This window comes from Heterocephalus glaber, unplaced genomic scaffold (genome assembly GCF_053883595.1).
Source record: "Heterocephalus glaber isolate CG9 unplaced genomic scaffold, H.glaber_assembly_v1.0 deba00001556, whole genome shotgun sequence".
Lineage (NCBI taxonomy): Eukaryota > Metazoa > Chordata > Mammalia > Rodentia > Bathyergidae > Heterocephalus > Heterocephalus glaber.
In genome coordinates, this window is record NW_028258347.1 from 1,232,429 (window position 1) to 1,249,788 (window position 17,360).

Below are 17,360 nucleotides of genomic sequence, written 5' to 3' on the forward strand. Positions count from 1 at the left end.
AGCATTGTCCTACAAACACCTTGCACCCTGAGACTTTCAGGGGACACTCAGATGTCAGCCACCGCCCACCCAGCTACTGCACACGGTTCTGTTGCTGCCTGATCCAGTCAGCTACCTGAGTCCTCTACAGGACCTGAGCCCTACTGAGAAGCTTGTTCAAGCTGGGCATTGCAGCACACTCCTGCAATCCCAGCACTCGGGAGGCAGAGGCAGGAGGATCACCCTATGGTTGAACCCAGCCCGGCCTCCATAGTGAGGTCAAGGCCAGCCTGAGCTCACAGTGAGTTCAGTGAGACCCTGAGACCCTGTTCAAAAAAAAAAAGATTTGTTTAAACAAACTTCAAAACGCACATCCATGGTGCTTCAGGTTCAGAACTGACAGCCCCCAGGTGCCACCAGAAAGCACTGAGCTGGGTGGCCCAAGGGTCCCCACCTCTGGTTGCCTTTCAGATCTCATGGTAGACAAATCTGAATTAGTAAGGATTGCTAGGTTGAGAGGTAGTCATTTTGTGTCTTAACCCACCGGCAGTGACTTTCATTTGCCAATTGTCTAGAATTATCTTCAGGGTGCCAGAAGTTGCCCATTACCAATTTATTTCTTGCATTAGAAACTCCCATCTCGGGCCGAGGATTTAGCTCAGTGGTTTCGCCGCCTGCTGCACAAGTGCAAGGACCCAAGTTCGATCCCTGGTACCAAAAAAAAAAAAAATTCCCATTTCCCCGTGACCTCTTTCCAGGCCTGTCAGCACCACATGAAGTCTCATGGTCCGCAGAGAATGAGCAACACCGGGACACACTTTTCCTGATGTGTGACTCAGTTTACCTGGGAGGGGAGAGAAAGGGAGTGTCCAGCCTGGGGCCCTTAGAAATGAGCTGTGGCCTTTCCAAGGGAAACTGGTATACTGCTATTCAGACAGCACCAGAGAGTTGCTGGGTAGGCAGAAGGCTGGCATCAGCCTTAGGAGAGAGAGGAGAGAAGCCGACGCCCTGCAGCCACCTCCGCATGCAGGTTCAGCCCCCACAGGGCTGTGGCAGGGATCAAAGGATGCTGCATCCATGCAACACAGCTTTGCACCTACAGCACACTGCATAGAGGGAGGGGTTGTTACTGACTGTGACGAGCCAGCGAAGCAGTTCGTGGAGTTATTAGTCCTCCGAGCTCTGTTGGTTCTCACTGGTAGGATCATGTCTGAAGGATCCACAGACAATCTGTGTCTTTGCCAGGTTGGTGTATTTAGAATATAAACCAATGGCATCGTCGTTAACCAGCATAAATTATCCTGCAGTGCAACTAAACAGCACATCCACGGGAATCTGAAGTGCATAGTAAAATTCTCTCAGTATGCTGACAGAATTTGTCACAGAACTGACACAAGGATTTAGAAGCATTTTGTAAATGGGAAAATGCCAAATAAATGTGAGTTATTATTAATTGAATGAAGGAAGGTTTATTCATTTTGACTTTTAAGTTCATGTTGAAACCAGCCAGCTTCCAAGCCCATGACAGTATTATGGGTGCCATCTGCCGGGAGTTCCTGAAAAATTGATGAAGTTAAGATGAGCAGAATGACAAATGGCACCACACATGGTATTTAAGTGCATGCATTGTTTATCTGGTAAATTGCTATAGGTAAAGTTACTGATGTGCATTCTCGTATTAAAGCTCACTGTGCAAAGCACTTGTCCAAGGGATGAATGAATGTGTCCCACGAGCTGCAGTGTCCATTTGTTCTTGCATGCTGAGCCCTTGCTGTCAGCCAGGCCCTGTGCTCTGAACCAGACGGGTGTGCAAGGTGGTGTGAATCTTGCCTGCATGCCAGGGTCTGGGTCTCCGTGCAGCAGGGGAGACCAAAGCACCACACACAACCAAGTGCAGTGCATTAGAACAAACTCCAGCTCCAAGGAGAAACCAAGGGCTCCTGTATCCAGCAGCTGTGGTCTTCTCCACACAGGTGGAATTTGCCACTTCTTCAGACAGGTGAGCAGGGAGAATTACTGAAGAAGCATCCAACTTGAGGATGTGAAGCAGTCAGGCAAGCTGAGCAGGAAAAAGGAAAACCAAGCTTCTTCTAACCCTGGGAATCTGATGTTCGGTGGTGGCTATCAATTAGGTTTCAGTCAGTCCAGGCTTCTGACTATTAAGTGCACCAGGGATTTAAAAATAGAGTATTGTCTTAATTGCTTTCTCATCACTGGGACACAATACCTGACATCCACAAGTTAAAGGAGGAGAGATTTATTTTGGCTCATAATTTTCAGAAGTTTCAGTCCATAGCCCACTGGCTTCAAAGCAGGGTGGCACAGCAGAGGAGAAACAGTCCAAGGTATGGCAGGTAGGAAGCAGCATGGCCATCAGGGAGGAGGAGGGACATAAACCCTTCAGGCCACACCTACCATGACCCCCTCCTCCCACTGGGCTTCACCTCCTGGCATCACACCCAGCTACAAACTCAGCAGTGGACTAACCCAGCATCATACATCCACAATCTAGCACCACACACCCATGATCCAGCCCCGAAGCCCCACCTCTGAGTGCATGAGGCTTTGGGGAACCTCTAGACATCACTTAACAAGTACATGTGCCCACCTCCCTCACCTCCCTCACTGTAGCAGCTGTACTATAACCTGATCCCGCCTTTCACAGGACTGAAGATGTTAGACCCCATCAACAGAACCGTCCCAGGGACTTGCAGGATGCCCGGTTGATGGCACCTTTACATCAGTGCTTCCCAGCCTTCAGTGCACATCAAAATCACCCAAGAGCTGCTTGAAACAGACTGCTAAGTCCCAAAGGTTCTCATTCAGAAGGTCCTGGGGCCTGGTCACACTGGCAATCCCAGCACTCAGGGAGGCCGAGGCAGGAGAATTGAATGTTTGAGCCTGGATAATTTTGTGACAGAGAGAACCTGTTTCAGGAGAGAGAGAGAGAGAGAGAGAGAGAGAGAGAGAGAGAGAGAGAGAGAGAGAGAGAGAGAGAAAAGAAGGGAGAGAGAGGAGAGAGAGAAAGAAAAAGAGAGAGGAGAGAGAGAGAGAGAGAGAGAGAGAGAGAGAGAGAGAGAGAGAGAGAGAGAGCCCCTTCGCCGCAGAGGAACACAGGTCCCGAGCGGTACTTGGGCCATCTAGTGGCTCCAGCTGCCGGCCACAGAGGAGCAGAGCAGCACGGGCACCAATGCCCCCTCCCCACTGGGCCAAACCAGCACTTGGATCCACACCACTGAGAGGCGGTGGGTCAGAAAAGAAATTGTTCTGAGCTCCAGAAGATAGAGCAGAAGTGAACAAGAGAAAGAGGGCCTCTCTCAGACTCCTTGATGAAAACTGAAGCCCACTGGAAAAGTGAAGAGAATCTCTGCGAAAAAGACACACCAGACCATGGTGCTTGGTGAGTTGGAGGGATCACCACCTCCCATCAGAACATGGACTATCTTCAGGGGAAGGGCAGCTGGAACCTGCAGTAGAGCCTTGCAGAGTTCAGCCCTGCAGGAGGACAGGGAGCTCAACTTGGGGCTTGTAGGCAGAAATCAGCCTGAACCTCAGGGGACAGCTGCTGGCTTGGTGAGACTCATTGACCTAGATCTGCACACTGCGCACGTTGTCTATTGTGACAGCAGAGGCATATCCTGAAGGAGGCCCTTTATTTTTATTTTTTATCTTCCAAGTAATTTTTTCTTATTTTTAACATTTTTTTCTAATTTTATCTAAGCTTTTTCTTTTCAAATTTTCCCCCTTATTTTCCCTTTTCTTTTTTTCTTTTCTTTCTCTTTCTCTCCTCTCCCACCTTGTTCTTCATTTCTCTCCCTTTTTATTCCCGTTCCTGTCCTAATTCAAATTTCTTTTTTTCTTAATTTTTCTTTTCTTTTCCTTCTCTTGATTGTCATTAGTTTTAAAGGAAAATGAATAAAATTTCTAGCCTCCTTATTGCTATTAGGTTGTTCTGTTTTTGTGTTTGTTCTTTCGTTCTGTCTTCTACTCTTCTCTTCAAGAGCCTTCTAGAGTTTGCATGATCTTCCTGTGCCCTCTGGCCTCACTTCTAACCTTTCCCTATCATACCTACTTATCTCTCCTTCCCCAACTCCTTCTAAGTCCCCATCCTGAGGGTGAAGTTTCTATATTGAAGGTTTTATTCACTATAGACATATTTTGGGCTGGCCCTTGATTTTGATTTAATTCACATGTTTAAAAGTGATAGGTTGATAACTTCCACAAATTGTCATTTTCTAAACTGTGCTTGATGCTATTGTTGTTGCTGGTTGTATCACTTGGTCTAAGGTGCTGTGATTGATCGAATCAGTTGTCCTTCCAGGTATACTGAAAATGTGATGGCCTAAGAATCATTACCAACTCAAAACCTAAAGGCCAGATATATCTGGAAGACACTTCTGAGAAACAATCATTCCATAAAGGTTCTAAATACAAGCAATAAAGATACTTACATTAAGCAATACTGAAGTATCAACCCAGGAATTGAACCAAAAACAGTACCAACAACAAAAATAAAAATGAGAAGACATCTAAGCAAGACACAAAAAGACACAAAAGACACAAAAGCTACCAGCTCACCAAAGGCAAATTCTGGGGGAAATGAGGTGGAAAAGTCTAATAATCAATCACCTGGACACCCTACACTGATGGCACAGGAAGTAACAAAGCAGATGAATGAAGCTCTAGAAAAATTCAAAACAGAAATAATTTCCCAGATAGCCACAGGGATGGTGAGCAGAATGAGAGACATGATTAGAGACTCTAGAACAGAAACAGATAAAAAAAAAAGATGAGCTCAGGGCCATGAAGGAAACCATGAATGCTCAGCATAGGAAAGAAATGGAAATCATGAAACAGATTCAAATAGATACCCAGGAGATTAAAAACTCTATTGAAAGCATTCACAGCAGAATAAGCAAATGTGAAGACAGAATATCAGATATAGAAGACAGGATTGCAGTCAGTGACCATGAAAAGAGAGATCTCTTAAAAATAGTAAGGGACCATGAGAAATTGATCCAGCAGCTCCTAGATGATGCAAAGAAGAATAATATAAGACTGATAGGAATCCATGAAAAATCAGGAGAAAGTACAAGTGACATAAAAAACTGTTCACAGAAGTAATGACAGAAAACTTCCCAAACAGAGCGAAAGAAAGGGAGAGAGAGAGAGAGATAAAGAAGGGGAGAGAGAGAGAGGGAAAGTGAGAGAGCAAGGGAGAGATCCAGAGAGAGAGAGAAAGAAAGAAAGAAAGAGAGAGAAAGTGAGAGAGAGAGGAGGGAAGGGAGAGGGAAGAGAAATACAGGTCAGGATTTAGGTCAATGCTAAGGCCTTGGTTAAATCTCCAGTACAAAAGAAAGAAGAAAGAGAAAAAGGAGAGAAAAGGAGAAAGATCTCAACAAAGAGAAATCACCATTGTAAACAGTGGTACCTCGCTTCCACATTTCCTTTGATGTGTGTCTGTACACATATGTGCATGTAACTGAAATCACACTGTGTATACAATTTTTGCATCTGACATTTTTCTTTTGGCATTACAGCTTTCATATTATTTAAAACTTCACCAATACAGAGCATGCCAGAGCTGAGGCTTGAACTGGAGACAGCTGTGCAGGCAGAGTGTGGCAGACTTGAGCCAGCCAACAGAACCTGGCGGCTGGACCCATCTGCAGCTCCGCTGGTTAGGGCGCTTGGCTGGAGCTGGATTCCAGCTCTGCCCAGATCCCAGGGTGGACATGGAGAGCCCATGGAGGGTGCAGAGAGGGCGAGGGGCCAGGAGAAGTCTGGGTGGGCTGCGGGTGGGTGGTCAGGCCGCACGGCCAGAGGATGGCCCAGAGGCTGAGTGTGGTGCCTGCAGTCCCTCCGGGCAGTGCACCTCCAGCAGCTATGTGTCCTGGAGCAGCAGTGAGGCGTGGGCTGCCTGTGGCCTCTTCATGTGGGTCTTGCAGGCCACACGGGGGCTTCTGCTTCCCCAGGGTGCTGCAGCTGCCCTCACAGTGGCCTTGGGGTCGGGCAGGGCACAGCTTTGGGGCTCAGCACAGCCGGTACAGCTCACATGCCAAGAATCGCTGCTGTTCTTAATGAAATCTGGTGGGTTTTCTTTATTTTCCCATTTTCACATGCTCTTCAGGCAATTTCTAAAGCATACAAGTGAACTTTAAAATGCTTTTGCAGATGTCCTGCTGTTTTGCTGGTTGTCTGGGGAGCGCCTTCCCCCGTGGTTTCGGAAGCCTTGATCTTGTCTTTCCCCAGTCAGCGGCGGGAGGGGCAGGGCAGCAAGCAGGCCCTCGTGGCCGCACATTTCCCCTTTGGGGAGAGGCTCTGCTCAGCCAACGCAGGAAAGATTCCATTCCGAGGGCATCCTGGCCTCTGTGGCCTCGAGCCCTTTAACTATTGACGAGTGGCATTACCATGGGTGTGTTACATACGGTGCGTGCAACATCATTTTTGTTGGAGCTGAGAGCAGTTGATTAATTGTGAAATTAGCCTAATTAACTTTTTAGCATTCGTATGAAATCAGATTTAATTTCTGGTAGGCAAAAATTTACCATGAGATCCAGGCATGGTGGTGCACACCTTTCTTCCCAGGACTCATGGAGGCTGAGGCAGGAAGATCTCTGTCAGTTTGAGGCCAGCCGGGGCCACATAGTGAGTTCAAGGGCAGTCTGAACTACATAGTGAGAACTTGTCTCAAATAAATAAATAAATACATACATACATACATAAATACATAAATAAATAAATGTGATGAGACTAAAACCTAAGAGCAGATCTATGACTTCAGACATTTAAAGTTTTTTAAATTATGTAAGTAATAAATGTTTGCCATGGAAAAAAATAGAGGCACATCTTTTCTTCCCAAAGTACAGTGGCTGCTGAGGCAGCCGTGCTGGTCAATAATGACTCCAGTTTCAGGGCGGAGGTGCAGCTCGGTGGTAGAGCACTTCCCTAACATGCACAGGGCCGGCCTGGATCCCCGGCTGCCTTGCATATCACTCTGTTGGGGTCCAGATGAGAATCACTGTTCTCATGCTGAATCCTAACCCTTCTCACCACTCTGCGTGGCTTACAGGTTAAGAACTTAGAGCCAGAATCAAGTCAGAAATACCCTCGATGTTTCAGAGAGGGGATTCAGTAAAACGAATATGGTGGATCCTTGACTTACGAACTCAATTCATTTGCGAGGACTGGTTGAAACTCAAGTTGGTTAGGTGTCTTCAGAGTCTCTATCCTGTATAATTTTAGGCCACACCTTCTTCCAGGGAGATCTCGGTGTCCTTAGAGAGACACTGGCCCAGGATTTCTCAGTTAACCCCACACGGGAAAGGGTATAGTCAAGGCTTTGGTCATAAGTTAAAAGTCTGTGCTAACCCAAGTTGTTTGTATATCAGGCCGGTTGTATCTTGAGGGACTACTGTAGTTACAAACGTGCTAGGAGGGTGGGAGGAGCAGAGTAACTGGGGAATCCACTAGAGAAACAGGGAGGTGATGTCTCAGGGTCATCGGGCTTGCCACCCTGGAGTGTGACTACAGCCACGGAGGAAGACTGCAGCTTCTCTGCGGCCTGAGCCCTGCCCACAGGCACCGGAGTTTCCTGAAAGGCCCAGGATTCAGTCCTGTGCTGCAGTCTTCTGCCGTGATGGAAACGATCGGTCGCCTGTGCCCTGTGATGCAGGACTGCTGCGTGCCAGAGCTGGGGCTGGCAGCCCAAGCAACCGCGCTGCCGTTTCCTGGAATTTGACATGAGTTTCACTGTGGTTTCTGAACTGCATAGCATGGAGCAGCCAGCGAAAGGCAGGACGGGAGCTGACAGCAGACAGGCACGTGGTGGCAGGGGTTGGGGGTTGATGGTCCCACAGATTTCACTGTGGCCCGACTGTCACCAATGTTGTGACCTTGGGCAAGCCTCTCAATTTCTGGAAGCCGTCAGTAAAGCCAGGAATGACTAAAAAACAAAGCAAAATGAAGCAACGTGACCCCTAGATGTGATTGTAATTGTCACCAGAACAAGCACTCCAGAAACTTCGCAGTGGTGTGGCGAAGATGCAGAAAATCCACAGAGAGATGTGGCCCAGTGCCGCGAAATGTTTCTTTAGGTCTAATTCTGTGAACTTGTTTGCAACACATTTTTATTCCTCTTCTTTTCTGTGTCATTCGTCTTTGTCCACAAGTAATTTCAGCGTGCCTTTATTTTTCTTACAGTGCAGATGTATTTTTTACTTGACTCAATTATTATACTAGGATAGACTCGCTATTATGATGATTGACCTCATCATGGTGTGCGACACAAGTCACAATGCTGTCAAAACACTGTGTGTGGGAATCGACACAGTGACGTGGACACATCCTCCCCACTTCCGGTTTTGTCCCGGGGCGGTGTCTGGCACCACGATGACATGCTAAGGGGCTTTAACCCTGGCCCGCTGTGCTGTGTTGGAGTCTGATTTTCCTTTATCATATCCATAAAGATAAGATCTGTGTCGGTGCTCACAGATGTCTGCATAGTGACACATCTAACAGCGAAGGTGTTTCGCTCATTACGCAATGCATTTCCCACCCAGCCTGGCCGGGGCTCTCCCAGTCACTTCAGCTCTTTTGTCCAGAGCCTTATCTCTCACACACGGTGGAGGCAGCCCATGTGTCGCCAGCAGCTCATCGAGATGTTAGATGCTGCACAAGTGCTTACCATGCTTGCACTCACGAGGAGGAAGCATCTTATCTCAGTTCAGGTCAGAATCGCTGGGTGCGGCCTGCCCGGGAGTGAAGCAATTCCCTCACAGGGTGAGAAGAAAGACCCACCAAATACTTTCCTCACTCCGCTGCGTGGCTGACGTGGTGCACTGTTAGGTAACTGGCAAGCGAGCCTGCTGAGGAAAGGGTAAACAGAAAGGAATGTTAAGGCTCAGGCGGAGCCTAGTCCTGCCAGCCTGCGCTGCAGACACGCCCTTGGTGGCAGGTGGTGGCTTGTCCCCAGACACAGCAGGCCTCGCCCCAGAGCCAAGCAGGGTCAGGGCTCGCTCCGCAGGCGTCCCTGGGTGCACTGTTAGCACCAGTGCAAGCTCTCGACACTAAGGAAAAGCAAAACAAAACACAACCCGCCAATTTGAGGCTGTTGGTCGTTCTGCAGCCCTCTCCCTCTCGTCCTGTTTGAGGGAGCTATCTTTTGCCAAGACTCGGGATTTAAAACAACAACAACAACAAAAAAAGCCCCAAGATATCTTTCTACATTCTATAAACAAATACAAATACAAAATAGCCCAATGCTGGTAAAGTTGTGGTTGGTTTCTGCCAGGAGGGCCAGATGTAGACAGGCTCTATTCTCTCCATCTCCCCAAAACAAGACTTGGATTTTCGAAGCCTTCCAAGGCACCAAAACATGGAAACAAGTGGCTTGCTCCAGACTTCCTTTCCACCACGGAGCAACACTGGAGACAGTGAAAGGGGATGACCCCTCAACACTAGTTAATGCTACTGAGCTGCCTGTCCCTTTAGTTCACAGCAGCTTCGAAGTCTGATGAACACCACAGGAAACTGGCGTCGCGCTCAGATAGAAGAGGGCAGTTTCTTTCCAACCTGAACTGTCCCGACTGTCCTACTCGGTCACCGAGGACAGGGAGGCCTGGCACATTCTTGGGAAGCTAAGACTGTCAGCAATATGGATTGTTTATGCTGGAAGGAAACGCACCTCTACACTCTTAGTGAATTCTATTTCTTCTTCTTCTTTTTTTTGGTACCAGGGATCGAACTCGGGACCTTGTGCTTGCGATGCAGGCACCGGAACCACTGAGTTAAATCTCTGGCCAGTGAATTCTATTTCTCATCGAAGGGACACAGGAGCAACAGGGAGGAAGTGAGCCCAGGGCCACTGGAGCAAGGTACCCTGGGGCCACAGAATTTGTCCCTTTCTCCATACTCTGTGGCGCAGACTACCAGTGCCGGAGTGATTCACTCAAGCATCTTCAGATCCGTCCTGTGACACTACGCTACACAAAAATGCATGGGCCAGAATCCACGGCTTCCTACAGGAAGCCTTGGGCTTGGGCCCCATGTGAGCGTCTTTGTGAGCATTTGCTTGTGTAACCCTCCTTTGAAAGCTACGCATTATACTCCTCATTGCTCTGATTTATAAACCGAGTCTGAATTCACAGCTGGTAAATGGGTCACCCAGGATTCAGTAGCAGACACATCAGCCTCCAAAGACCATTTATTCCAACTGCCACACTGCGCAACACTGTCCACGCAGAACACCGCTCATCCTAAAGAAGGAAGAACTGCCAAAACCAGGGGATAACAAGAGAGACAACAAGGACACAGGAAACACCCAAGGCAGCAGTCGCTCCTGCATGACACCAACAAAAATGACCACAATAGCTGAGTGCCTACTGGAAGCCAGGCGCTATGCCTGCTATTTAATTTCATTGTCACAATTGCCCTGTGAGGTAGGGATAAGTACACTCATTTTCAGATGGAGAAGCTGAGAATTACAGAAATTAAATAACTCTCCCAGGCACATGGTTGGCGAGTGGTAAACTGAGGCTTAGATTCAAATCTTCATGACTTGAGATCCCAGGCTCTTCATCGTCTTTAGCTGTGCGCCCGAGCTGCGGAAGCTGTTTAGTGGATGCTGAATATGCACAGATGAATGGATGGGCGCAATGACAGTGACTGCTGTCTCGTGCCCAAGTGAGTCTTGATCATGTGCTCTTTAAAACAAATCAGCCACAAATACACAATGTTTTATTTTACTCTAAGGTAGAACTGTGACAAATCAGAGGAAACTGCAGACTTCCTGCAGCTTCCTGTGCAGGATGCAGCCTGCGTGACCTTCGTTTCTGTGCTTCAGAGGCCCTGTGCAAAGCGGGGTCTCCATGGAGGCGTAAGGAAGGACATTCTGGCCACAGAGCTGCCAGCTCGGAGGCGATGCAGACCCATGACAGCCAGAAATGCAGAGGAAGCTGTTCTTACACGGAGTAGTGTGGACGATTGCTTCCTGAGGGGTGGTCATTCCCTTCTCTCCATCCACCCCTTTGCAGGGTAACTGTTGAACCCCTCTCCCCAAGAGGCAGCATCTTCCCCATGCTTGAATCTGGGCTGCTCTCATGACTCGCTTTGCCCAAAAGAAGTGCTGCAGAAGCAGCGAGATGCCAGGTCCGAGTCTAGGTTCGGAAAGGCCACCTTCCAGGGACGCTGAGACTGCTGAGGAACAAACCTAGCCCACTGGAGAAGGAGAGACTTCAGGGAAGACACGAGGACAGCCAGCTGTCCTCTAGGTGCTGGACACAGATGCACGCAGGGTCTCTACTCAGCGACACGCAGGGCACAGCAGAAACAAATGGGTGCTGCATGCTTAGGATCTTCCGGGGCTCCCCTCACGGACCCAGTGCACACAAAGGTGTGTGCAAAGGATCATCTCACTGCAGCGCACAGCCTCACAGCAGCCTGCGGGAAATGTGTGCTCATTATTGAGCTGATTTCCAGACAGACAAACACAGCCGGCTTCCAAGACACAGAGCTGGGACCCAGGATGTGTGAAGCTAAGCCTTCGCTCTTAGCCTCACGCTGCCACCGCCTCCTGTGCCACCTTCAGGGACCAGACTCACAGCCACCAGACCCGCTGGCGTGTTTCCTGTGCCATCCCCAGGCCCTTTCAGTCTGGAATGTCACCAACACCTCATTCCCTTTCCAGGTTTCTCCTGCCCTAGACTCGTTTTTCTTACTGCCTACTTCTGAGGAAAGTCACTATTGAACTCAGGAACTCATGATCAGGAAAAATATTTTTTAAAAGCTCACTACCAAGGCATGGGAGCAAGCAGAAGAAATGCTCCCATTCCAAAAGAAAATCAATTTCCCAGTTTAAGAGTTTCCATCCCACCCAGAACCAAAAATGTCTGCAAATCAGGTTTAGAAAAAACACACAAAATCGGCTTCTGCAGGGAACCAAGTCCTAAGTAAAGTGACCAGGGCAGATCCAATCCTCATGCTTAACTCCAAGGTGATGCGGGTCTTCCTCCCTTGTACAGTCTCCCTGCAGCTCGCAACAGATGCAAAACATCTCTAACCACAGCTTCTCTTGTTGAACCCCACAGCCTGCCAGCACCCCACCAGTTAGACCAGTCCAACAGGAAAACCAGCTAGACCAGTATTCCCACAGGAAAAGCCAGGGAGGCCTATCCCAACATCCTCTGCAGTCTGACAGGTACAGCTCTCTGGTGTGTTTCTGAATGAGAGTTCTGCTTCCCAGCCTGGACGAAGTTCGATCAAGGCACACACTCTCGGAGAAATTTCCCCGCCTTGTCTGAGCTTCCCATTAGAGTAGGCAGGATCACACTTGTGCCGGTTGTGGCCTGGTTTGGGCTCTGGTTTTTTAGGGCCATCTGTCCAGACCCGGATGCAGTCTCCCCTGCAGGCCCATAGGGGACTGGGCTGGGGAATCCTCTCCCCACCCTCCTGAGATCCTTTTCCTTACCAGGACTGAGCCAGGGCCTTTACCCCTAGCTACACTCCCAGCCCCCACCCATTCTATTTGGAGGCCAGGTCTTGCCACTCACTGGGCTGGGGTTGAGAAAGTCCCCGAAGCCCTTCTGCAGAGCAGGTTTGCCGGTCACTGATGCCCATCTCGGAGAAAGAGTTTTCAGGATGCACAGTAAGAGGCGCGGGAAGGGTTTATCAGACAGAGACTCGGGACACTGGGGAGCCCAGTGTGGGTCTTGGGCTGGGGAACGAGATGCTCATGTCCCGGGATGGGGAGCGTTTATGCTTCTGTAGGAGGCCTGGAACCCCTGTGGAAAGGCAGCCACCCCCAGGAGGGTCCCAGCGCACCACAGGTATGGGCAGCCATGGGTTTTGTTTTGTTGAGTAGCTACTTTAAACAGTCTTTGGATTCTGCCAACCTGCTCCTTTATCTTAGGATCAGGCTCCTGCTCTTTACTGTCTCAGTGAAGCCCGTTTACGGACTTGCACTATTCCTGAGGAACTCAGGGTGTGATGGTTCTGGAAGGGAAGGAACCTAAATTCAATCAAAGGAATGCTGATAGGGATCGCCTTGGATGACTTCAGCTGAGGGCCAAAAGTCACGGTCTTCTTAAAATTACAATTTTTAGTTATGATTTCTGTCTCTCCTTTCTACCCTATCTTTTATTTCTAATATCCCACCTCAGTTTAAGTTGTCCAGGGTATCCTCAAACTTGAGATTCTCCTGCTTCAGCCTCCTGAGTAGCTGGAATGACAGGTGTGTGTCACTATGCTCAGCAAAGAGGTTTTTTTGTTTTTGTTTTTTGGTGCTGGGGGTCAAATCCAGGGCTTGAGAATGCTAGCAAAGTGCTTTACCACTGAGCAACATCCACAAGCTTCGCTGCCTTCTAGTTCATCCACTGCCTAACTGGTGTTTCAGGACACCTTTAAACTCCTGTAATCTCAACTCCTTGGCTCTAATTTTTAAAGGCTGCTAGGGACCTCCTAACTCTCCCCCGCTTTAACCCTCAGACTCTCAAAGTGCAGACGCCAGACTTGTTCAGGGAACTCTCCCAGAACTGCAGGATTTTGTTTTTAGAGCAGGGTTAGGGTTACAGGACAGTTGGGTGAGGGTTCCCATGTTCCCTTCCTTCCCGGGCCCCCTGCCACCGCCAGGGTGGCCCACGTGGGGAGATATCCCTGTCCCCACAGCCGCCTCTCTGTTGGGTGCCCTGTCCTGCAGCCCGAGGGGCTTGACAGACACGTGACCCACTTCCACACCACGGGGTCAACGGGACAGGTTCCCCACCCTGCAGACCCTCGCACTCCGCCTGCTCTCCCCTCCTTCCCCGCAGCCCCCGGGACCCCTGATCTACGCCTGTCCTGGGGGTTTGCTTTCTCCAGATGGGCACTCGGGTCTCCCCTTTTCCGAAGAGCGCTTGGACCTGGTGATCTCCACTTCCGCGGTGGAGCAGAACGCTGCAGCCCGGAGGGACTGGGCCCTCACCTCAGTCCTGGTGACGCCCACGTCTCCGCAGGTGTGAATACAGCCGCTGTACACACACGCAGACCTGCATTTTCAGCTCTCTGGAGAAACACCAAGGGGCACAGTCACTGGATGGCAATGAGCTCAGTCCTCAAGAAGTGGCCGTCTGCTTCCAGTCCACCCTGCCATTGCCTGTGGTGTTGTTGGTGTTTTTAACTTCGGCTGTTGTAACAGCTGTGAAATAGTACCTCACTGGTGTTTTGTTTAGTTTGGGGTTTTTTTGAGACAAGATCTCATTATTGTTCAGGCTGGCCTCAGACTCACTATGTAGCCCAGGCTGGCCTTGAACTTGGGGCAATTGTCCTGCCTCAGCCTCCTAAGTGCTGGGATAACAGGCGTGTACCACTGCACCTGACTCTGATTGTTTTTTCCTTTGTGTTTTGATTTCATTCTTGCCCTATGCTCTTGTATACACACTACAGTTGTGTTTTTTGGGGTTTTTGGGGGTTTTTTTTTTGGTATTGGGAATTGAACTCAGGACCTTGCACTTTCGAGGCAGGCACTGGAACCACTGAGCTAAATCCCCAGCCCACACTACAGTTTTAAAAGTAATGTGTGCTTCATGTGAACAAAAAAAGTTACTGTCCCCCTGCCCTTGGGTCTCTGCCTTACACGGCCTTTACGCCATTGAACTTCAAGGGACCCAAAGCTCACCGTGTCTTATGCTTCCTTGGAAATATACCTTTCATCTCTATCTGTCTCTGACCTTTCCCCACATCCCGATCTCACTCAGATCAAGCCTAGACTTGCCAACTGCATTTTTGTTGCAAACCCATTAACGTTTTGTTTAGGAAAGCACCGAATGACTTTCCTCCTTGTCTCATAATTATGCTGGGTCCCTAGATGCTGAGCTGCAGGGAGAATTCTCCTGTACTCGTTTACACAATGATACATTAGTTCATCCAATTAAAATGCAACCTTTATCCTACCCAGAGTTGTCACTAAAATGGAAGTAATTTATTTATGATTCCTTGTTAAGTCATCTCTTTTTGCATAAAATATTATCCTTTAAAATAAAATACTACCCTTAAAATAAGATTATAATCCACTTAATGTGAGCAGAGGTAGAGTCATGTAAGTGAGAGTCATGTCTTACAATAAAAGTGATCATCCCAAACTATATTTACAAAGAAACAAATGCTGACCCACATCCTCATAGTGATTTTAGTTGTCCATCAGAGGAATTATTTACAGGCCGAAACCACCTCGAAGGCAACTCCATTCTGCTTACAGATACGGTGGGGGTCCTGCCTGGGAGAAGATGGTGAACTTGGAGAAGGGGAAGGCCGAGCCAGGTAGCGGGGGTCCCATGAGCTCTGAGTTGGAAGGCAGGGTCCCCGGGACAGAGGCCGAGGGTCACAGCTGCCCAGCTGGCCCTGGCGCCCACCCTTACTCGAGGACTCGTGTGGAAGCGGCTGCGCAGTGGCCGCCTCCCCTCAGGCGGTAAACAAAGTTGTCGGTCTTGTCAAAGTGATAATGTGAAAGTCAATTCCTTCTACAAGGTTTGTAATGAATAAATTTTTAAACAGGCCTGCAACCTCCCCTTGCACTAACCCCCTTTCTAACGGAAATCAACCTGACTCCTGAGTGTTGTGAACTGCCTGGAGACCCGCCCGAGGGAGCCCGTTCCCCAGTCTCAGCTCTGGCATTTCCAGGGTCAGGTTCTTCAGTTTACACAACTGCAGGCATCTGTGGTAAGAAAAAGAGACTTCAAATATCAAAGTGGATAGAACTTTGGAAAGGTCCCTGAAGGTTAAGCTTTGTTAGTTCGTAGTAAATCTGCCTCTGCCTTAAAGTGAAAACACGAAAGATCTATTGCATTAAGTTCTCCTGGTACCACCTGCGAACCAGCAGCATGCTGGGAACTCTGGGTCTCTCACAGCTTTGCATTCAGCCAGCCCCAGAGCCCGCCTGCTCTGTATCATCGTTCCCACGGAACTGCGAGGTAGCAACATTTCCTTAATTCCGCTTTCTGGGAAAAACTGATTCATGGTTTCTTTCATTTGTCCTACTATACACAATTATCCCCTGCGGGCTTTCTCCTCCTCTTCCTTCTTCTAGTACTTTCCTCCTAGCTTTACTGAGAGAACTGACAAATTGAATTTGTGTATATTCAAGGTATTCAGCATGGCGATCTGGCACACACGTTGTGAAATGATTGTCACAATCATTTCATGGAGTAACAGATCCACCACCTCACATAATTACCATTCGGTGGGGTGAAGGGAGGGCAGAGATCAGCTCGCTTAGCAAATTTCAAGTGCACGCCCAGTATCTGTCATGGATGATACCAGTCTGTCCCCCGGAAGCCTCCTGCACTCATAGGTGCGAACTTCGGAAGGTGATCAAATCCTGGAGGCTCCCCGGAGTGGCCGGTAGGAGGCGGGGCCTGGCTGGAAGAGGCGTGGCCAGGAAGGGTTCGTCTCCCTGTGGCTCCTCCCTTCCGCGCTGCTTCCGGTCCGCCATGTTGTGGGCGGTGCCTCCGCCAGGCTCTCTCTCCTGCTGTTCAGTGCGGGAGCCCGCTGACTGTAGACGAAGATGTGAGCCAGAATAAACCTCTCTTTAAGTTGTGGTTGCCGGGTATTTTGTCCTGGCAATGAAGGAAGTAACTAAGTGTTATCAGCTGCCCTCACATGTGTATACTAGGTCCTCAGAACCGAATCCTCTTACAACTGAAAGTTTGCATCCTCTGACCTCATCTCCGTTTCCCCAGCGGTCAGCCCCCGACAGCCCCTTTCTACTCCACCTCTATACGTTCAGCATCTCTAGAGTCCACGCTGTATTTGGCTTTCTGTGTCTGGCCTGCTTCACTTGGGTTAATGTCCTCCAGCTCCATCAGTGTTGTTGAAAATAGTAAGAAAATTGTTCAGTTATTTTCTAAACCACTAAATTTGAAATAAAAAGCCCTTTGCTAGATGCTAGCAGCCTTAGTGGAAATACTATTTCTAATATTTCACTTAACACAGCTGGTTTTCTACAAAAAAATAAGATATTAAATACTAAAGATGACCAGGTGGTAGTATCGAAGCCACCAGAAACAAAACCTAGCAGGGTGAATGCACAGGCCCAGAATGTAGCTCACAGCATCAACAGAGCTGAGCCTGTTTTTCTTCAGGATTATAAATCTTTTTATTTCTAAATTGCAAAACCAGAGTTCCAAAGAGGCAATCAAATACATCAAACTGTCATTAAACTATGTGGCTCTCTCCTGCAGTGTCATGTTACTACTGCACTGAAAATTTTATTTTTCTGGTAATACTGGAGGTAGTAATTAGAAGGTATAGTATTTCTGGCCAAGCATAATGGATAACACCCAAAGGTTAACTGGCATGCTAAAAACACCGCAGCAATTAGCTTTTAGAGAGGAGAACAGGTAATGGTATCA

General features: G+C 48.6%; 1 long non-coding RNA gene across 1 annotated transcript; it reads right to left on the bottom strand.

Moving 5' to 3' along the window:
* Positions 1-1,433: 1,433 nt before the first annotated feature.
* LOC110350361 (uncharacterized) lies at positions 1,434-16,905 on the bottom strand. Its single transcript, XR_002396903.2, has 5 exons — positions 16,184-16,905; positions 15,121-15,664; positions 13,937-14,016; positions 13,132-13,195; positions 1,434-2,135 (listed from the first exon to the last, which is right to left on the bottom strand). It is a non-coding gene; the product is annotated as an uncharacterized LOC110350361 (long non-coding RNA).
* Between the last annotated feature and the right edge of the window lie 455 nt (positions 16,906-17,360).